The 23,371-nt window shown below is 41.4% G+C and overlaps 1 protein-coding gene across 2 annotated transcripts in view; it reads left to right on the plus strand.

Annotated features, from left to right (window-relative positions):
• DBR1 (debranching enzyme 1) overlaps window positions 1–23,371 on the plus strand; it is a 306,852-nt gene that overhangs the window by 272,058 nt on the left and 11,423 nt on the right. The gene's annotated exons all lie outside the window — the stretch shown is intronic.

The raw sequence follows: 23,371 nt of genomic DNA on the forward strand, positions 1-23,371 counted from the left end.
TGTCCCCGAAAAAACCCAACTTGGGAAAAAACTAGCGTAGCAGATGAGGGCTTTATTATTATTCTTCAGCAGCAATTCTGAGTACAATAATTTAGATGCTCTACTGGCAATCTAATCTGAGGAAAATACTGGCAAAATTATTGTGAGAATTTTCTCTCACCCCACAGCTAATTTTTGCCATCGAAATTACCTCCCTCGCCACACGCTAAGCCTTCCACGTCACCCTCTGCGCAGTGCTTGTGCAAAACCTCTAAGGATTTCGGCCTTCCTCTCACTGCCTCTTCCTGGAACTGGAATATTTCCACCCGGAATGTTGCTAACCCCTTCTACCACCTGCTACTCACCCTCTGGCTCTATTTTCTCTGCTGAATCTCTGCCACTGAGAAAATCGAACTGCTTGGCAACTAAGTATCTGCACTAGTGTGTTCTCCATCACCACATCGATCCCTTCTTATATCTTCTTGTTGGGACTCCAACGACCAAGATTAAATCTTAATTGATGGCTTAGATAATTTTTGGATCAATCCATGTAAGTTTCTAGAGAATTCTCACCTTGACTTAATTAATTCTGATTAATTAACTAGTTTTCCTAAGTTTAGATTTAGGAAACACTAAAAATTGGTTAAAAATCTAATTAAGTCATCTTTAGGTGGAATTTCTAGAAACGATTTTTGAGTTTTGGAGATCTCATGTATACTAGTCTCTCCACTAAATTTTGTGGCTAGAACACATCCGATGCTACAAGAACTAACACTCCCTCTTAGCGAGGAATGTGTTATAGAGCTGCACACCTTGCTACAACACTCTGTATTTGTATCATCTCTGTCACGCTGCTGATGTCTAGTTGCTGCTGCCCACCAACCACTGCGCAACTATGATGTTGCACCTGTGCTGCTGCTGACACTGCTATACTCCTGCCAACTCTGCATCTGCACTGCAACTCCCTCTCATTTGTTGCTGCTGCAACTGCAACATTTGCAACTGAAAATCTGTCCTTGCTACTGAAACGGATTCTCCACCATACCCATCTGTTCTTTGAAATAGATGAACTTGACTCTCCCTAGAGCTTTGGTGAGTATGTCTACAACCTGCTCTTCTATGGGAACATACTATAGCTGGACCGCCCCACGCTGTACACAATCTCTGATGAAATGACACCGAATATCTATGTGTTTCGACCTGTCATGAAACACTGGATTCTCAGAGAGCTTAATGCAACTCTGATTATCACAATAGACTCTAGTTGCCTCCATCCTCTGCCTGAACAAGCTTACTAGCAGCTTCCGAAGCCATATAGCTTCGCACGTAGTTGTGCTTGCTGCCATGTACTCTGCTTCTGCAGAGCTCAGTGCTACTGACTTCTGCTTCCTGTTGCACGAAACCATCCCTGATCCAATGCTAAAGCAGTACCCAGAGGTACTTTTCCTGTCTACTGAACTGCTTGTCCAATCTGCATTTGTGAGTCCACATAGTCTGACGTCATCCCCTTGGGTATATCTCAATCCATACTTGATTGTGCCGCGCACATACCTCAGAATATGCCTCGCTGTTGCCCAGTGTACCCTCTTCGACTCTACCATGAACTGATGGAGGGTATTGACTATGAAGCAAATATCTGGCCTAGCGTTGACCAGATACATGAGACCTAATAAGCTGTCTATAGAAGGTGGGGTCGAGATCCTTGTCATTTGATGCATCTATCCTCTTCTAGTTGGTGATCATGGGTGTAGACATGGGTCTACAATCCTGCATTTTGAACCTCATTAGAATATTTGTAGCTTATCTTCCTTGCCCAAGGAAGATCTCCCCATCCTTCTGTCACACTTCCAATCCTAGGAAATAGTGCATCAACCCCAAATCCTTGATATCAAACTCTGCTGCCAGGTTCCTCTTACAGTCTGTTATGAGCCCTGATGATCGTTTCAAAAAAAAGATCATCCACATACAAAACTATGATGATTGGCTCACCCTCTACCATCAAATGGCAAAGGTTGGGATCTGTGTCACTCTTGACGAATCCCATTTGTTGCAAGTCGCTGTCAATCCGACCATACCATGCCCTGGGAGCCTGCTTGAGTCCGTATAGAGCTTTCTTCAGTCTGCACACATGAGTGCACCTTTCATGAGTCTTGAAGCTCTCTGGTTATTCTATGTACACCTCTTCTTCTGTTGCCCCGTTCAAGAATGCCGTTTTGATGTCCATCTGGTGAATCTACCATCCCATCTGAGCTACTAGGGATATAACTGACTGGATAGAGGTGTATTTGGCAACTAGGGCGAAGGTCTCATAATCTATCCCTTCTTTCTGTGCATACCCCTTTGCCACGAACCTAGCCTTGTACTTTTCCACACTGCCATCTGTGGCATACTTGAACTTGTAGATCCATCTAGAACCTACAATTGACCTGTCTTCAGGCCTTGGCATCACCTCCCAAACATTATTCGTCATGATAGAGCTATACTCTTCAACCATGGCGTCTACCCACACCTAATGTTGTGCGGCCTCCTGAAAGATGGAAGGTTTTGCAACCTGAGCCACCAATGCTTGGTACCTATCAGGCTGTCTACGCTGTCTTTTGTTCATCCTAGGAGTTCCAATAAACTCCTTTGCATCTCTCAATGTCTGATGAACCTCTCTGCTGGTTCGACCACTAGTGGTGGGAGGTTCAACCAACTCCTCGTCATCTTGCCTCTGCTGCTCCGTCTAATGATAACTCCTCGAATCTCCTACACTTGAGGAAATACTGGTACTAGTCATTGTACTCGATCCCTATGACTCTCCTCCTTGTTGATTTCTGTAGCATTGGATGTGCTCTAGCCTCGAGATTTTGCAGAGAGGCTAAGACACATGCATTCTCCAATACCCAGATGAAAATTCCATGTAGAGATGGTTTAATTAAAATAACTAATAATTTTTAATGTATTCCTAAGTCTAAACTTAGGAAATGTGATTAATTAAAGGGTATTAATTAAATCTTGTGCGAATCTTCTAGAAGAAGACGAGGATCAACTCCTAGTTAATCTTAGTCCATGATTATGTTTTAATCTTGGCCATTGATGCTCCAACGAGATATTATAAGGAGCTTGATGGGCACTTGGAGGACACACCGAGATAGTGAGATCTGGAGATTGAATTTCTCAAGAGTAGCAGCGCTGAGTTGTCGGAGAGAGATCGAGTGATCTTCTTGCAGTGAGGGGCAGGGATAGTAGACCGGAGGGGGATTTTCCAGTTTCGGAGAGTGCAAGGCAGAGAAGGAAACAAGAGGTTCAAAGAGGCAGCACAGAGCTTCAGAGGGAGTCCGTATTTTTGCTGGAAGAAGCCGGGGTGTGAGACCAGAGGGCCAGAGGGCCGAAGTTCCAGTCAGCAGAAGATCAGAGGAGGAGGAGACGCAGTTCCTAGAGGCTGTGACACAAATCTGCATAGGCTGATGTAGAGACTGCGCAAAGGCTATGCGGGGCTAGCCATCCAGAGCCTGGATCAGATTCGAATCGCTAGTGATAATGTGAGATTTTTCTCACTACCTCTTTGGTAGTTTATTCTCTGTATCAGAGTGCCAATTTGGGCATCTAGAGATTTGTACTCAGAAACTACTTTATAATAATAAAACCCTCAACTGCTGCACCGGTTTTCACAAGTTGGATTTTTCAAGGGACATTGGTCCAAAAACAACGATGTATTTGTGTGTTTATTTCTCTCCTGTGCAGTGTTTAGTTTTCACAATTTTTATTTTGTGTAGGCCACAGTGTATGTATTTCGATATTTGCTGTAGAAAACTGCAAGTAATTTGTTTAAAGTAATTTAACTAATAGGAGAAATATCATTAGTTTGTTGCAGTAGGATTCGGGGTTAGCCGAATTTTCACATTCTTGTTGATCCCACTGGCTGCCCTTGCTGCTGGACCAAAGGAGCTTTTGCTGACTGATTCTGATCACCTGCAGGCATCTCACGAGATCTCTTGAAAGCTTGGTCCTCCATGAACTTCACGTCTCATCTAACCCCAATATTCCTATTGCTATGTTAATTTTAGGCAACAATGGTATGTTCTTATGCTTTAGAGCAATTTTATTTCAATTTCTTTTTGAGCCCAATATCAATTTCAGTTTAGCAATCACATAAACATGTAAGTAAAATGCTGATAGAACATAAACATAAACAGTGGAAGACAAGCCAAGACAAGAGGACACAAGATGTGGCATCAACAAGGGACAAACCCCAATGTAGGGAAACCCTTGATCAAATCTTCTTTTAGTCTTCAATAGTTCAATAGAGAGAGATAGTACAATTTACAAATTCTGAAAACGTGAGAATTTCTGAACCTATGCATCAAAAATCCTATTGCAATCACTGGTTTACCATCTCCTACTTGTTTTTACATTTAACAAGTTATTTAATTATACATAGCGATGAAAACACTATTACAGACTACACATACACACAGATCATGAACTGAAATGAAATGAGACAAATACACAAGGGACACCGTTATTTTTGGACAATCGTCCCCGGAAAAACCCAATGCGGGAAAATCGGTGCAACATATAGAGGGTTTGTATTATTAAGTAGATTTCTAAATACAACTAGGGTGCCAAATCCGGCTCACCCAACAGAGAATAAACCTGGCAGAAGTACCTCTATCCAGAGACAGATGAACCCCACAGATGACTGCAATGTTCCTAGTGCTAGGCAACGATGGTTGCTCCAAGCTCTGCGCTGGAACTGCGTCACCTCCTCTAGGAGCTACGTCAATGCGTCACTGTGACACTGCGTCAGAGATCTCCCTCCGCGTCAGAGCTCTCCCTCTGCGTCATTGCGACGCTGCATTAGAGCTCTCCCTCTCCGTCACTGCGTTAGGGTTCTCCCTCTGCGTCACTACGACACTGCGACACTGCGTCAGAGCTCTTCCTCTGCGTCACTGTGTCAGAGCTCTTCCTTTGCGTCACTGCGACATTGCGTTAGAGCTCTCCCTCTGCGTCACTGCGTCAAAGCTCTCCTTCTGTGTCACTGCGACATTGCGACACTGCGTCACTGTGTCAAAACTCTCCTTCTTCGTCACTGCGTCATAGCTCTCCTGGTGCTTCAATGCCTCTCTGCTATGTATTCTCAGCCTTGGGTTGAAGTCCCTCTGTCGAACTGCCTCTCTCACTGCAACAAATCACTTGTTCGATTTTCTTAGCAAACCTTGCCCCAGAAAAATCGAATTGACTGATCTCTCAAGTGTATCTCCAACTGACCCTCAAGCTTCCTCTTATACTTTTCCTGTTGATGAATCAACGACTGAGATTAAATCCCTAATCAACGGCTAAGATTAAAGAAGTTTCTCACCCATATTCTTATTAGTACCCATTAATATTTTTATTTTCCTAAGTTTAGACTTAGGAACCCATTAAAAGTATTAATTATTTTAATAACTCATCATCTAGGCGGAATTTCTCCGAACGATTTATGGGTTCTAGATATCTCATGTATTCTAGCCCCTCCACAAAATTTCGGAGCTAGAGCACATCCGATGTTAGCAAAAATCAACAGATAATTTATAACAACAACAAAAGAGCCCTAACTAGAAAAGTCAACGTTGGTCAACAAGGCAAATTTGACCCTCAAAGATTCGGTCAACTTTAGTCAACTTCGACCTCCAAACAACAAGATGAAACAACCCTAAAAATAGTCGAATTCTGCCTAGTCAAACTCTGGTCAAACAGTCAACCTGCAGTCAACCCTAACCACAGCCAACACTGGTTAAAACTCGATTTTTGTGCTCGGGAGTGTGGCTTGCTTAGACAAAGATTCCTCACCCAAATCGAAGTCAAAACAGGTCAATGCATTTCAGCAACGGAAGATAAAGGATTCAAGGTACGTGTTTGGAAAAGAAATTTCAAGGATGCTTTTACTCTTCGGTTTAGGGTTGACAGTTTGTATCAAGTTGGAGGAAGTCCATTGGGAGCCATGTCTTGCGACACATCTCTACAATTTGAACTATGGTACCGGAGGTTCGCCCATCTTCATTATAAGGCCCTACCTGATGTGAGACAGATGCTGACAGGTATGCCTGAGTTCAAAGTAGAGCATGAAGGTGTAAGTTCGGGATGTGCCGAAGGAAAACTTACAAGGGGACCATTCCCCTCAAGTAATAGCAAGACCAGAGACATATTGTAGTTGATCCACTCCGACATATCTGGTATGATGCCCGTAAACTCCTTGGGAGGATACTTATATTATCTCACCTTTGTGGACGATTATTCTCGCAAGACCTGGATCTACTTCTTGAAGAAGAAGGATGAAGTGTTCACCTGGTTATGACATTTCAAAGCCTTGATCAAAAACCAGTCTGGGAAGAAAATCAAGATATTGAGGACTGATAATGGGACCGAGTATGAATCCAATGAATTCTAAGATTATTGCAGAGAAGCTGACATTAAGAGGGAGACTACAACGTCATACACTCCCGAGAAGAATGGTGTGGCTGAAAGGAAGAATCGCTTTATTGTAGAAGTTGTTCATGCCATGCTTCATGATCAAGGCCTTCCGAAGTTTCTATGGAGTGAAGCTGCAAATACCGTCGTGTATGTTCAAAACCGATGCCCTCATCAAGCATTGGACTCCAAGACTCCCGAAGAAATGTTTCACTGGGAAGAAATCCGATGTCTCTCATTTTAGAATTTTTGGAAGCCCCGTATATTTTCATGTGCTGAAAGAGAAAAGAAGCAAATTGGGTGCATCTGGGAAGAAAGGAACCTTTGTGGGCTATAGTGAAGATTCTAAGGGATATAGAATTTATGTGGCTGGTCAAAAGGAAGTTGAGATAAGTCATGATGTCACCTTCGATGAAGATATGGCCCTCAGGAAGATCAACAACCTTCCTATCCTAAGGAAGGACAAAGAAGCTTACACATGAAATCAGGATGAAAAAGAGGATGAAACGATGCCTGATGTTGATGAACCTATGGATCCTATTGATCCACTCCCTCATGAGCCTTCCTCCTTCAAGAGGAGACCATCATGGCTTAGGGAGACTCTCGAAGATGTCGAGAGACAATTGCACCAAGGGGGACTTTCCGTGAAACCAAGAAGCCGAACAAGTACCAATGATATTTGACCGCCATGAGCACTATCATTCAAAATGAGCCTTCATCATTCGAAGAAGTTGTGAAGCAACAAGTGTGGAAGGATGCTATGAATGAAGAATACGAGTCAATTATGAAGAATGATGTTTGGGATGTGGTCACTAGACCCCAGGACAAATCGGTTGTCACCTCTAAGTGGCTCTACAAAATCAAGCATGGAGCTGATAGAAGTACAGAAAAGTTCAAGGTTCGCTTTGTTGCTCGAGGCTTCTCTCAAAAGGAAGGTGTAGATTATGATGAGATATTTGCACCTATTGCCTGATACACCACCATCCGCTCGATCATAGCCCTTGCTGCCTCGCAAGGATGGAACCTACATCAGATGGATGTCAAGACCGCCTTCTTGCATGGTTCAATCAAAGAGGAAGTCTATGTGGAACAACTTGAGGGGTTTGAAGTTCATGATCGGGAATCTCATGTATGCAGGTTGAAGAAAGCTCTCTATGGATTGAAGCAAGCACCCCGGGCTTGGTATGAGAGGATCGATAGCTATTTGATGAAGCTGGGATTCACTAGAAGTGAAGCCGATTCGAACCTTTACTTTAAGGTTGAAAATGATAAACCTCTCATTCTAATACTTTATGTGGACGACCTCTTTCTGACAGGTGTAGACACTCTCATTCACAAATATAAGAGGGAGTTGGCTTCTGAATTTGAGATGAAGGACCTAAGACCGATGCACTATTTCCTAGGGTTGGAGGTCTGGCAAAAGGCAGGTGAAATTTTCCTCTCTCAAGGAAAATATGTTGTGAAGATGTTGGAAAGATTTGGGATGGTGGACTGCAAGCGTGTGACTACTCGATGGAACTTAACTTTAAGAAGTTATGTGGTAGTGCTGCTAGACCTGAATTGGGAAATGCTTATGAGTATCGTCAACTCATAGGAGCACTGATGTTCTTGGTGAACTCTCGTCCGGACATATGTTTTGCAGTTAACACATTGAGCCAATACATGGTTGAGCCTCATCATATACATTGGATTGCCGCCAAGAATCTTCTGAGATATCTTCGAGGCACAATCACTCATGGACTGAGATACACTGCTAGAAATGTGAGGCTGCATGGTTATTCTAATGTTGATTGGGCTGGCAGTGTGGTGGATCGCAAGAGCACTTCTGGATGTTGTTTTTCTTTGGATTCTGCTTTGATATCTTGGATGAGTAGGAAGCAGAAATCGATTGCCTTGATAACCATTGAGGCTGAATACATTGCTGCTAGTATGGCCTCCTGTGAAGTTGTTTGGTTGAGGAAACTCTTTAGTGAGCTGTTTGGAAATATGCTGGATACTACTGTGATCTTCTGCGACAACTAGAGTGGGATTCGTCTTTCGCAGAATCTCGTGTTTCATGACCGCTCCAAGCATATTTATATCAGGAACCACTTTATCTGGGATATGGTACAACGAGGAGCAATAAGGTGTCAACACATTGGGACTGATGACCAGGTCGCCGATATTCTTACGAAGCCCCTTAGGAAGGTCAAATTCCTAGCCTTCTGTGAATGACTTGGAGTCGTGGAGAGACCCTCTTATGAGGGTCCTGTATGAGATGGACATTGAGCTCTGGGAGCTCCGAGGGGCTTGGGGTACTTCTTGGAGTGGTGAGCAACCATAGGGTGAGTGGTTCAACCTTCCCCTAGTGGTTTGTTGTGTACAGGGTGAGTGGTTCATCCTTCCCCTGTGATACCTCTTGGCGACATGTGAGCAAGACGAGTGGTTCATCCTTCTCCTGCCGAGACATCCTACCCATGCAGTCTAGGACTCATGGGAAGTACCTCTCATCTGGCCAATGTGTAAGGGAATGAGGATAAGGACCATAGTACTACTGATGGACGCATCATGTACTACTATACTCCCTATGCTAGCATGTCTGATATTGATCTGGGATCAATGGGAATTCACTTCGGGCCAGTAAGAGTGGTATGAGACACTCTCTTTTGATTGGGACTAACTTCGGGTCAGTAGAGAATGGTGTGATACATTCTCGATCACTTCTTCTTCTTCATAGTTCAGCGGAGCAGAGCAGAGTAGTGCATGGATGGAAGAGATGGTATAGATTGGCAAATGGATTAGCAGGTGGAGTTCTCCCTAGTTGAGAGGGAGTGTTAAAATTGGAAACTAGGGCCAAACTCCACATGGGTCATCTTATTTATGACAACTGATATTTTTCTTGGATTCCTCTCTCCAAGAGGTGTAGGATTGATCTAAAGATCATCCCATTCTGACATGTACAAATGAAGTTATGAATTTATTTTGATTATGGACAAATTGTCAAGGTCGGCCAACAAACTCATGTAGGCTCAGAAGCCCAACAGTCACGTCTATTCATCCTCAACATTTGCCTATAAATACATGATGCCTCCTCCTCATTTGGACACACTTCACTTCTCACACATCTCTCTCTCCTCACATGATTGGGTATGAATTTCTGGGCAGCCTCTCGACACGTGCGAAAAAGAAGATAGTCATTTTCTGTTTTGGGCGTTGACCAGCGTTGATCGAATTTCAAGAAGGTTTTTGACTAGCCAATGTTGACTTGTTTGACTGCATTTTTGCGTTGGCCTATATCTTCGAATTGAAGACCTCCAAGGAGATATACGACAAGTTGGTTGACATGTTCAAGATTGGTAATGCTAATCAAATTCTCTTTCTCAAGAATAAGTTGAAGGATATTAATAAGGTCAAGGACGAGGACATTCAATCCTATCTCTTGAGGATTACTGAGATCAAGAATGATCTACTCTCGATTGGAGAAGTCGTTCCTGACACGGAACTTACTCTCACCACCCTTGCAGGACTCCCACCTGAGTGGTATGTATTTAGAACCACTATACTCAGCAATGATCGAATTCCAGGGTTTGAAGAATTGATGTCGAGATGCATTCAAGAAGAAGCAAGAATGGTGGAGCAAGAAATGCCTTCTAATAGAAGCAACCCCAGTGCATTCACCACTCATGCCAAAAGGAGGAATAATGCAGGGTCTAAAAGTCATTTCCATGGAAAGCCTGGATCTAAGGGAGGAAGGAAGGGCAGGTGCTTTGTTTGCAATAGGTTTGGCCACTATGCAAGGGAGTGTCCTAATAAAAGGGATACACCTCGAGATGATGACTATCATAACAACTCCAGGGGCAACATCAACAACAACAACAACGATCAAAGGAATGGCAGGTTGTCGATATTCTGACAAAGCCCCTGGTGAAGGTCAAATCTTGGCCTTCCGAGAACGACTTGGAGTCGTGGAGAGACTGTCTTATGAGGGTCCTGTATGAGATGGACATTGAGCTTTGGGAGCTTCGGGGGGCTTGGGATACTTCTTGGAGCAGTGAGCAACCATAGGGTGAGTGGTTCAACCTTCCCCTAATGGTTTGTTGTGTACAGGGTGAATGGTTCATCCTTCTCCTGTGATGCCCCTTGGCGACATGTGAGCAGGACGAGTGGTTCATCCTTCTCATTCCGAGACATCCTACCCATGCAGTCTGGGACTCATGGGAAGTACCTCTCATCTGGCCAATGAGTAGGGAAATGAGTATAGGGACCATAGTATTGCCGATGGATGCATCGTGTACCACTATACTCCCTATACTAGGATGTCCGATATTGATCTGGGATCAATGGGAATTGACTTCGGGCCAGTAAGAGTGGTATGAGACACTCTCTTTTGGTTGGGACTGACCTCAAGTCAGTAGAGAATGGTATGATACATTCTCGATCACTTCTTCTTCTTCATAGTTCAGCAGAGCAGAGCAGTCCAGAGCAGTGCATGGATGGCAGAGATAGTACAGATTGGCAGATGAATTAGCAGGTGGAGTTCTCCCTAGTTGAGAGGGAGTGTTAAAATTGGAAACTAGGGCCAAACTCCACATGGGTCATCTTATTTATGACAACTGATATTTTTCTTGGATTCCTCTCTTCGAGAGGTGTAGGATTGATCTAAAGATCATCCCATTCTGACATGTACAAATGAAGTTATGAATTTATTTTGATTATGGACAAATTCTCAAGGTTGGCTAGCAAACTCATGTAGGCTCAGAAGCCCAACAGTCATGTCTATTCATCCTCAACATTTGCCTAAAATTAACATGCTAGGAATGTAGATCCTATACGCCTTTGAGGTTTCGCTATACCCAACGAGAAACCCCTTCTCTGCAATTGGATTCAATTTGGTATGCTTTTCATCTGGCACGTGGTAATATGCAATGTTGCCAAAGATCCTGAAGTGACTAACTTCTGGCTTCTTTCCTGTGAAGACTCCTTCTGGTGTTTTCTTCCCCAATGCTCTATGAAGAGTCCTATTCTAAATACACACTGTCGTGTTACATGCCTTTGCCCATAAGAATCTGGGCAAATCCTAGTCATACAACATAGCTTTTGTAGCCCCAACTATGGTTTTGTTTTTCCGCTCCGCTACCCCATTCTGCTGTGGATTATATGGAGTTGTCCATTCTCTTCTGATGCCTTCCTTTGCACAAAAATCTGTGAAGTCTTTATCAATATATTCTCCACATTATTTGAGCTAAGCAACTTGATCTTCTTCCTTGTTGCATTCTCCACGAGAGTCTTAAACTCTCTGAAACGATCAAAGACTTCATCTTTGGTCTTCAAGAAGTAGATCCAAGTTTTCTTGGAATGGTCATCAATAAAGGTGACGAAGTATTCGACATCACTGAGAGCTCTAGTGGACATCGGACCACAAATATTTGAATGTACAAGTCCTAACACGCTATCTGCTCTGCTGTCACTTCTTGGGAATGCTGCCTTAGCATACTTCCCAAGTACGCATCCTCTACACACATCATCGTGTTTCGTGCCAAGTTTTGGAACCCCTGTTACTGTTTCCTTGAGCATCTTGAGTGCTCCATGGTGTAGATGTCCCATTCTCCTACGCACTAACTCATTTAGTTCCTTCCCACCACTATTGTCACTGCCTATCAGTGCCATTGGAGAGTCGAGCTGCAACTTGTACAATCTGTTGCTTCAGACTCCAATCTGTCTTACCTTCTTCCAGCTTGAGTGTTTGACAAACACTTTCTTCCCTACGAAGTGGATATCATATCCCTTATCTTGTAACTGGGATACTAAAATCAGGTTCATACCCAATCTTGGCACATGCAATACATCTGTAGCGCTGGTGCTTGCTCTTGACTCCCTCTGAAAATCGATGGTACCTCTCCCTACTAGAGTACACTTTGTTTTGTTTCCCATCGTAATTTGGAAGTCCATCTGCTCCTCCTTGTAGCTAGAGAAATATTCTCTAACCCCTGTCATATGAGCTGACGCTCCACTGTCTATATACCAAACACCTTGTGAAGCTGAGCTTGATAAGAAAGAAAATTCATCCTCCAATCTGGAAGACAACTCTGAAGCTCCCTAAATATCAAATCGATCCATGGCCATATTGTGTGCTATTCCTCTTCCCCTCCCCGACACTGATTCTGCTACTGCAAACTACTGCAAAACCCTTTGTGCCACAAATCAGTAATCTGCTCTAAAAAATAACTCTGTTGTTGCTCCCTCTGCCTGCTGGAATCACTAATCTCGGGAAATCGATCTTTTTCTGCCACCTGCAACTGAAAAATCGAATTTCCCAAGCAATTCGTACTGCTTGGCTAGGTAATCTGCTCGACCTCAACAGATTTTCTATTGTTGCTCCCTCTGAACAACGAAATTCCTGCTTCTTTGATCTGAGCTACTAATCTGCTAAACCAACTTTGATACCATGTGAAAATTTCATCTATTGCAGCAACTGGAAATTATTCTTCTAACTGTAAATTTAATTATGCAGTTTATTTGCTACGACAAACAATGAATACAATCACAACTACAATTTTCACCATAAAAATACTCTGGAAAATAAAATACAGAAAATTGAGAAATTCTAGCGCACACAAGAATTTTGACACAGTTATTTTTGGACAATTTTCCCCGAAAAAACCCAGCTTGGGAAAACTGGTGCAGCGGATGAGGGTTTTATTATTACTCTTCAACAACAATTCTGTGTAAAATAATTTAGAGGTTCTACTAGAAATCTAATATGAGGAAAATACTGACAAATTTATTGTGAGAATTTTCTCTCACTCCACAGCGAATTTCTGCCATCGAAATTGCCTCCCTAGCCACACGCTTAACCTTCTGCGTCACCCTCTGCGCAATGCTTGCGCATAACCTCCGTGGATTTCGGCCTTCCTCTCACTGCCTCTTCCCGGGACTAGAATATTTCTACCTTGAATGCTGCTAACCTCCTCTACCACTTGCTAGTCACCCTCTGGCTCTATCTTCTCTGCTGAATCTCTGCCACTGAGAAAATCACACTGCGTGGGCTACTGAGTATATGCACTGGTCTGTTCTCCATCACCACATCGATGCCTTCTTATAACTTCTTGTTGGGACTCCAACAACCAAGATGAAATCTTAATCAATGGCTTAGATAATTTCTGGATCGATCTATGTGGGTTTCTAGAGAATTCTCACATTGACTTAATTAATTATGATTAATTGACCAATTTTCCTAAGTTTAGATTTAAGAAAGATTATAAAATTGGTTAATAATCTAATTAAGTCATCTCTAGGTGGAATTTTCAGAAACGATTTCTGGGTTTTGGAGATCTCATGTATTCTAGCCTTTCCACCAAATTTCATGTCTAGAACACATCCGATGCTACAAAAACTAATAGACTTTTCCCTCTGTTGACGCAGGCTTGTTTGATAGCAGGTTTGACTTCAGGTTGACCAAGTTTGACCGTAGATTTTATGACTGTTTTGGGCTGACTTTGACCACTGCTGGAGGCCGAGTTTGACTACCTTTGACCGAGCTTCAAAGGAGAAGTTTGACTATTGCATTGACCATCTTTGACTTTCTGGTTAGCGCTGAGTTTGACTGTAGATTTGACAAGGTTGTTTTGACTTTGATTTGGCAGGTCAACTTTGACTTTTTGTACTCTCTCTCTGTTGAATATTGATATAATAATAAGAACAATAGATCAAAGGGTTTTCCCCACGTTGGGGATTTTCCCTGGCATCCACCAAATCTGGTGTCCTTTCATCTTGGCTTGTCTTCTGCATTTTATTTTGTGTTCGATCTATAGTTACTGTCAATGTGATTGCTATTGGAAACTAGTTTGGAAATTGTCATTGGTTTGCTTAAAGTACATTGAAGTAATTGTGCTAATCATAGAACATACCATTGTTAACTAAATTTAACAAGTTGTTGCTGGGAAGTTGTCACTTGGAGTACTTTGTCAATATCATCTATTGTAGGGAAGGGTTGACTTAGTGGTTGGAGGCAGTCTTTGTCTAGGTCTAAGAAGTCTGGAAGCGTCTCATCTTGAATTGAACTACTGAAGGAAAATTTATTGACTGGGGTTTCCCCTTATAGGGGTTTTTCCCTGGTTGTGCTCCTACATCTTGTGTCTCTTGTTCTTGTGATCTTCATACACATATAACTTGGTAATTGCTTGATGAAAGATAATCTAATAAAGAAGTAAAAGCGGCCAACATAATTCACAAGTAATTATCAAGAAAGAGGAATCAAACCCTAAGATCTTCTAGCATTGATTTCTCAACATGGTATGAGAGCTGGGGTCAAAGAATGCTGGAGATCACTTTGTTGGCTTGAAAGAAAAGGTTACTCCCTGTATGGCAAGTTACTTGAGGATGAGATTCAACATCGTAAGAATTGCAGGAAGCTGGATTGGAAGGAGCATGTATAGGTACTCTTGATGATGACAACTCATGGATCATTGTTAGTGGAGCATCAAGACACATGACGCGAGAAAGTGGACAACTTCACACTCTATCAAAGGAACCATCATCTCATGCAGTGGAGCTAGGAGACAACAACAATTATGCAGTCAAGTGCCTAGGATCTACATCATTGAAGTTGGAAAATGGAGCAAAGCTACATCTCAACAATATACTCTATGTTCCAGGTTTGAAGAAGAATTTACTTTCAATTTCTTGTTTAGAAGATTAAGGAGATAGGGTTGCCTTTCTAGATGGTAAAGTTTAGATTTGGGGAAAGATTTCAAGCATTGATAAGGCGAAAGTTATTGGAGTACTTGAAGGAAGGTTATATAGAGTCATAACTCCATCTCCTCAAGCCCTAGTTCACATGGAGATCAATCCTATTGAACTATGGCATAGAAGATATGGGCATATACATTACAAGATCATTCCCTCTCTTAATCAAATGGTAAATGGCATCCCCAACATCAAGGAAGATCATGAAGGAGTATGTAAGGGATGTGCTTTGGGGAAGAATACAGGGAAGCCTTTTACAAGTAGTGATACAAGGTCTAAAGAAATATTAGACCTCATTCATTTCGATGTGTGTGGGCCTATGTCTAACAAATCTCTTGGAGGTCATCTTTATTATGTGATCTTCATTGATGATCAATCTAGAAAGACATGGCTCTACCTTCTCAAGACAAAGGACGAAGTATTTGAAAAATTTAAGGAGTTTAGATCTGAAGTGGAGACCTTAACTGAAAGAAAGATAAAAACTTTGAGATTTGACAATAGTGGGGAATACACTTCAAAAGAACTAATTGCATATTCTAAAGAAGTTGGTATTAAGGGGGAGCTCATTGCTCCCTACAATCTCGAACAAAATGGAGTTGCAGAAAGGAAAAATAGAACAATTGAAGAATGTATAAGAACTATGATATTTGATCAAGATCTACCAAAGTTTCTATGGGGTGAAGCAACAATGACAACAATATATATACAAAATAGAAGTCCTCATAGAATCCTAGAGAATATGACACCTGAAGAAGCCTTCACAAGAAAGAAGCCATGTGTGGACCATCTCTGCATCTTTGGGTGTCCCGCATACATCCATGTTCCAAAAGACAAGTGAAAGAAATTAGATTCTACAAGCATTAAAGGAATCTTTGTTGGCTACAGTCTCTCTTCAAAAGCATATAGAATCTACATCAAAGAAGGAAGACAAATTGAAGTAAGTAGGGATGTTATATTCGATGAGAATCATGCCTACAAAAGATCCAAGGATATTCCAATAGATTCCGATGATGAAGATACACCACTATTTGAAGAAGAAGAGCATCATGATAAGACAACTACAAACCAAGAAGAAGTAGGACCAAGTGAGCCTATTCAACCCATGATCATACCCGAAACAAGGAAGAGGCCAAATTGGTTAAAAGCTACTCTTGAAGATGTCGAAGGACATGGAGCTACTAAAGGAACTTTTAGAGAAAGAAAAAGACCAAAGAGATATTCAGGATATGCAACATATATGACAAAATTAATAGAAGTTGAACCAACTACATTTGAAGAAGCTACTCATCAAGAAGAATGGAAGAAGGTGATGCAAGAAGAATATCAATCCATCATGAAGAATGGGGTTTGGGAAATCGTTCCTAGACCTAGTGACAAATCGGTTGTCACTTCAAAATGGATCTACAAAATCAAACATGCTATTGATGGAAGTATTGACAAATACAAAGCTAGATTCATTGCAAGGGGTTTTTCTCAAAAGGAAGGTATAGACTATGAAGAAACCTTTGCACCTACTGCAAGATATACTACTATAAGATCTTTGGTTTCATTGGTTGCTACAATGGGATGGAATATTCATCAAATGGACGTAAAAACAACATTTCTGAATGGAACCATCGATGAAGAAGTATACATTGAACAACCGGAAGGCTTTGAGATAAATAGTAAGGACACACATGTTTGCAGACTCAAGAAAGCCCTATATGGCTTGAAGCAAGCTCCTAGGGCATGGTATGCAAGAATGGATGCATATCTCTTAAGAATTGGGTTTGTCAAAAGTTCTGCAGATCCAAACCTCTACATCAAGGTGGTGAACAATGAACCAATCATTATTCTACTATATGTGGATGATTTGTTTATTACAGGTGTGGAGCACAGAATACAAGAATGCAAGAAGATGCTGGCAATCGAATTTGAAATGAAATATCTGGGACTCATGCATTATTACTTGGGTTTGGAAGTTTAGCAGAAACCTGGAGAAATATATTTGGGTCAAGGGAAATACATAATCGAGATATTGCAGAGATTCAGTATGATGGATTCCAAACCTATGACTACTCCCATGATCACTAATCTCAAGAAGTTGAGAAGCTCCGACTCTAGTCTCGTCGATCCTACTAGCTATCATAAGTTGGTGGGTTCTCTGATGTACCTGGTAAATACAAGACCTGATATATGTTTTGCTGTGAATGTTCTTAGTCAATTTCAGTTGGAGCCTCGTCATGACCATTGGATAGCTGCCAAGCATATTTTGAGATATCTACATGGCACTATACATCACTGCCTAAAGTATGATGGAAAGGAAGTCAAGTTAACAAGTTTTACCGATTTCGATTGGGGTGGCAGTGAGACTGATGGAAGAAGCACTATAGGTGGATGTTTTAGCTTGGGATTTGCTATGATTTCGTGGATGAGTAGAAAACAAGATCTTGTTGCATTAAGTAGTGCTGAAGCAGAATACGTTGTTGCATGTGAAGTAGGAAAGGAAGTTGTGTGGTTAAGGAAACTTTTGTCAGATTTGTTTGGGAAGCCTCTGGATCCTATTGTGATAAATTGTGATAATCAAAGCAGCATCAAGATGTCTGAAGATCCCATATTCCATGCAAGGACAAAGCATATCAACAAGTACCACTACATTAGGAGCTTGGTACAAGATGGGGTCGTAAAGCTACAGTATATTCTGACATGCACTGACGAAGTCTCTTCCAAATAAGAAGTTTGAATATTTTAGAAGCATGCTTGGGTTGGTCGATATTACAGATTTAGTTGATAGGGAGAGATGAAGCATCTAATGGCGGATGCTTGGGAGGACATATGGCCGACTTGTGTGTTGATGGTTAGATCCCGAAGAGGGAGGGTCGTGTTGGTCTTGGACCTCTGGCCTTGGTGGCGTTGGTCTGGAGCTCTGATCTTAGTCCCACCCGCATATATTACCCTGGTCAAGAATCTAGTCCATAGCACTTAGTGTGCTAGAACTCTTCATAGTTTATGTCATTTTGAAACCTTCCATGTACTTGTATATATGTATAAAATGTAATTATGATTACCTCCCTAGTTAAGAGAGAGTGTTGAAGAATGTAACTAACTTCGGTCTTCATAATTGTACTTGTCAAAAGAAAATTTTATTATTAAAGAAAATGACCTATTAAAGCATGTGTTTCATGCTCGGGTCAATGTTTTCTAGGTCAAAGTCCCCATTGTGGACATCTAGGTTTTGTCTTGAGTCATTAAAGTCATTGTCATTTTTATTAGACCCTTCTTGGGCTTTTGTATCATGTAAATAGAATTATTTTTTAGTCAAAAAGATAAGTCACCTCCATACCAAGTCGGCCCTGTCCCCAAAAAATCAGCCTACATGAGGGCAATTCGACCCAACAGAAACGCTATATAAGGAGAGGCATTCGACCTATTTCACTAACTCACTCAACAAGTTCGATTTACATGACAAAGTAGAAAAATAGAGTGAAGTGTTGAAGAATCTAGGGCACTTGATTTATAATGAGATTCTTCTAGCAATGATAACAATTTGTTAAGTACTTTTACTTTTCTTGCTAACACAATCTTCTTCTTATTATTATTAGTGCATGTTCTCTTACTTCATCAAACAATTACCAAAATACAAGAGACAAGAACACAAGATGTTGGCTCTCAACCAGGGCAAAACCTCTCTCTCTTAGAGAAGAAAACCCTTTTTGAAATTTCTCTTATTGAAGCTTCTATTGGTAAATGCCAAATCCTAGACCCTTGACAAGAAGATGCTCCAAGCATAAGTCAAGCCTTTGTCCTTCTTCTTCCGGCACTTCGTTCTTTTTCTAGAAACTAATAGCAGCCCTAGTTATGCTTGCACTAGAAGATATATTTTTCTTTGTTCCTTAGTTGACTCCTTCCCTTATGAAGATACCTTATCCCTCTTACAATCGAGCTCTTCCTTGAGATATAGTTGTAGGTCTGATATAACAGCAGTGTGGCCCTATTTCTTTGCACGTCTGAGGGGAGGGATTCCTTCAAGAAACTAATGCTAGATTTCTCTCCTTCCTTCGCTTGTGTGGTCTTCTTCTTCGCTTGAGTGAGAGGCCTAATAGGCACTCCTTTCTTAGCCTGACCAACGAACTTTTATGACTGTAATAGGAGGGTTGTGATGACAGCAGAGAGAGCCTCCCTTTCTTCGCACGTGTGACTATAATAGGCCCTAAGATAGCCCTATTAACTTTGGTTTTCTTCCTTCCTTCTTCGTTGCACTAGAGGCTCCTTCTTCGTGTTGATTTGTGGTAGCATCAGATGTGCTCTAGCCATGAAAATTGGTGGAGAGGCTAAGGCACATAAGATCTGCAAGACCCAGATATGGTTTGGGGAAATCCACCCGGTTGGAGAGATATTAAAATAATTAATATTTTTAATGGGTTTCCTAAGTCTAAACTTAGCAAAATTAAAATATTAATGGGTATGAATATAAAACTAGGTGAAAATGTTCTAAATGACATGGATCAAGCCAAATCTAATCTTAGCTGTTGATTAGTGACTTAATCTCGGTCGTTGAAGACTCAATAGGAAAAGCATAAGAGGAGGCTTGAGGGTCAGTTGGAGATACACCAAATTGATCAGTCAGTTCGATTTTCTGGGGCGTGGTTTTGGTGAGAGAATCAAGCTAGTGATCTGTTGCAGCGAGGGCCAGTTTGGCACAAGGCCGAGAATACATAGCAGAGAGGTAGAGATAGTGCCAGAGAGACAACGTAGAGCTTAGAGAGGTTGACGTAGAGGTAGTTGGGACCTACGCAGAGGCTAGAGAGGCGAACGTGGGTGACATAGGGGGTATGAGGGCTGACACAGAAGTCGCTGGGAGCCACGCAGAGGCTGAAGAGGTTAGAGTCGGTGACGCAGAGGGTCTGATGGTTGATGTGGAGAGCCAAGGCGCTGACGCAGAGGCTTCAGTAGCTGCGTAGAGGCTAGCAGAGCTGACACAGAGGCTTTAGTAGCTGCGTAGAGGCTAGTAGAGCTGACGCAGGGCCAAGAGGCAGCGCCAAGAGATTTTTCGTGGGGCAAATTGAGTGCTGGTGAGCTGGGAAGGGTGACGCAGTCCTTGCAGAGTGACGCATAGCAGTAGAGAATCTTGGAGCAACTTTCTCTGTCTAGCTAAGGAGCTGACGTAGTTGCTGTGGGATCGTTCATCCGGTGATTGATCAGTCAAAATATCTGTCTCCGAGGAGAGGTACTACTGCCGAGGGCATTCTCTGTTGGATGAGCCATTTCTGGCACCCTAGTTGTATTCAAAAATAAAACCCTCATATCTGTTGCACTGGTTTTCCCACATTGGGTTTTTCTGGGGACGATTGTCCAAAAATAACGGTGTCCCTTGTGTGTTTGTCTCAGTTATTTCAGTTGCTGATCTGTATATGAGTTAAGGCTGCATTTGTGTTTATTTTCAGTATTTATATTTATAAATAACTTGTTAATGAAAAGAACAAGTAGGAGAAAATAAACCAGATAATGCAGTAGGGATTTCTAATGTGTCAGACTTAGAAATTTCAACACTTCGTCATTTTTCGTACCCTATAGTTGTCCTTTTACTTCACTGATTTCAGAGGTGAATTGCGTTGCTTTGGAGGGATGGAATGACCCTTATATATAGAGGTCTGCTCCTTGTTTAGGCCGACTTGAGGCTGACTTGACTTCTATGCTTCAGATTGCTTCCTTTTGTGATGTCGTTGCATGGAGGAGGCTTGTGACTTGGCTTGGAGGTATTTCTTGGGCTCTCATACATAAATATACATGGTGTAACATGCCCTTAAGGGTCTTCAACATTTCTTTTGACTCTTTGACTTCCCTATAACACTTTGACATGTGCTAGACCTATGCAATGAGCAAGAAACTCATTGATATAAATAACAAAAATAATATTTCTTTTCTTTTATAAATACAAAGATCAAAATTACATTTATGAAGATTGAACCTAGTTACACTTTCTTCAACACGAAGAAGTTGGAGAAGGATGAAGTTTGGGAAACCCTAAGTTGAAGTTTTGGCTATCTTTCTCTCACACGTGCAAAGTTTTTTGAGCAATTGCTAGGGCCAAAAATCTGTCTTTACTACAGGTCCGAAATGATGAAGCTGGGGTCGAATTTTTGTTGCTGGGGGGTCGAAATTCTGGACTGAAGCTGCTATTGGGAAGCTGTCACTTAGAGTACTTTGTCAAGATCATCCATTGCAGGGAAGGGCTGACTTGGTGGTTGGAGGAAGTCTTTGTCTAGGTCTAAGAAGTCTAGAAGTGTCTCATCTTGAATTGAATTACTGAAGGAAGAGTTCTTGACTGGGTTTTCCCCTTATAGGGGTTTTGCCCTGGTTGTGCACCTACATCTTGTGTCTCTTGTTCTTGTGATCTTCATACACATATAATTTGGTAATTGCTTGATGAAAGATAATCTAATAAAGAAGTAAAAGAGGCCAACATAATTCACAAGTAATTATCAAGAAAGAGGAATCAAACCCTAATAGCATTGATTTCTCAACAGGGTGATGATTGATGAAGATTAGTGGAACAAGATTGATTTCTTGCTCAAGTTCACATCACCTGCATTTGATTTTCTCTAAGATGCAGACACAGAGAAACCTTTCCTAAGAGAGGTTTATGATGGCACGGATACCATGGTTGAAAAAACTGTGGAAATTATTATGCAAGGGGCTCCCGCTCTTCCTTTTGTGGATTTTGATTTTGCTGAAGAAGTGAGATCTATTATTGTCACAAGGTGGAATGGCTTCAACACTCCATTGCACACTTTGGCACATGCTTTGAATCCAAATTTTTTTGATGAAGAATTCATTGCTGAAAGCAGTGGGAAGAGGAAGGCTCCACATAAGAACAAGGAGGTGGCCAGTGGAGTGAATAAAGCCTTTCAGAGGTTGTTTCCAGCTTCTTTACAAATTGATGTAAGGAAAGAATTTTCTTGTTTTGCTGCTGGATTAGAGGATTTTGCAGACATATCAACTTTGGAAGAGAGGAGGACCATGGACTCGGTTAAGTGGTGGACTTGTCATGGGGCAAGTGGTGTTCATTTGCAAAGTCTTTCCACTTGTATTCTATCACAAGTGACAAGCTCTTCATCAACAAAATGGAATTGGAACACCTACAGTTTCATTCATAGTGTGAAACACAACAGGTTGAGATCGCAGAAGGCAGGGGACCTTGTATATGTGCATCAAACCTATGCCTTGTGTCTTGTATGGGCAAAGAATATACAAGTGGACCTCATAAAGATTGGGATGTGGATGCAAAATGTCCAGATTTAGAGCTCTCCCTTTCTGCTCTTGATATTAGTGCCAATGGTGATGCAAGTGCAAGTGGAAGTACTAGTAGAGTTGCCTCTTCTGCTGAACAAGCATCTTGTTCTATCTTTGTTGATGAGGATGAGGAGTTTTATTAGTAATGATATGTTAATGTAGCCATAATTGTCTTTAACTCATGTTTTATTTCAGTTTTAGCACATATAGCCTCACATATAAAGGCTGATTTTGGAGTTTTTGATGTAAAGCCTCATCTATAAAGGCTAATTTTGGATATTTGCATCATGTAATCATCTGTTGGAGTTGATATAAATTTGGATTTCCTTCTAAAATGTCATTTATATGTCTCATTCTTTCTTTTCTTGCAAGATAATGTGTTATATATATATATATATATATATATATATATATAGATGACGTTTTGGCTGGCGTTTCCATTTTTTGGGGGTCGCGTTTCGGGCCATCCCTGTTTCAGAAACTTCTAGACGTTTCGGCGTTTCGTGCAACTTAGATTAGAGTGTAACTTCTAACAAATGCATCTCCTGCCCCTTGCTCATGTTAGTTATGAAGATTCGAACTTTTGATGGTCAAATTTTTAAAATTAGTCTTGACATAATTCATTTATAAATTCCTTGTAGGTAAGACAATTAAGGCTCTGTTAGCTATATATGTACCTGACAGTGATATTCTTCCTTGAAGTCTCCAGGGATTTTGTTTTCAGTAGTTATGTGTCATTATTCTGGCAAAATGTATGGAATGTTCCGGTAACATTGATAGCATGTTGCCATGTACAAGTAGTTCACTGACGAATGATTTCTGGCAACCTGAAGGGAGGCCCCTATAGACCCTGGGGAAGTCTTTACTTGCTTTATAAATGCACGGTGAAGATTATTTACTCCACATAGGTTTTACTTGCTTTCTGTCATAAAGCATGCAACACAATTTTTTAGATTTTGGCTTC

Source organism: Pinus tabuliformis, chromosome J (assembly GCF_031772625.1).
Source record: "Pinus tabuliformis cultivar Carrire ecotype Pingquan chromosome J, CPIR1, whole genome shotgun sequence".
Classification (NCBI taxonomy): Eukaryota; Viridiplantae; Streptophyta; class Pinopsida; order Pinales; family Pinaceae; genus Pinus; species Pinus tabuliformis.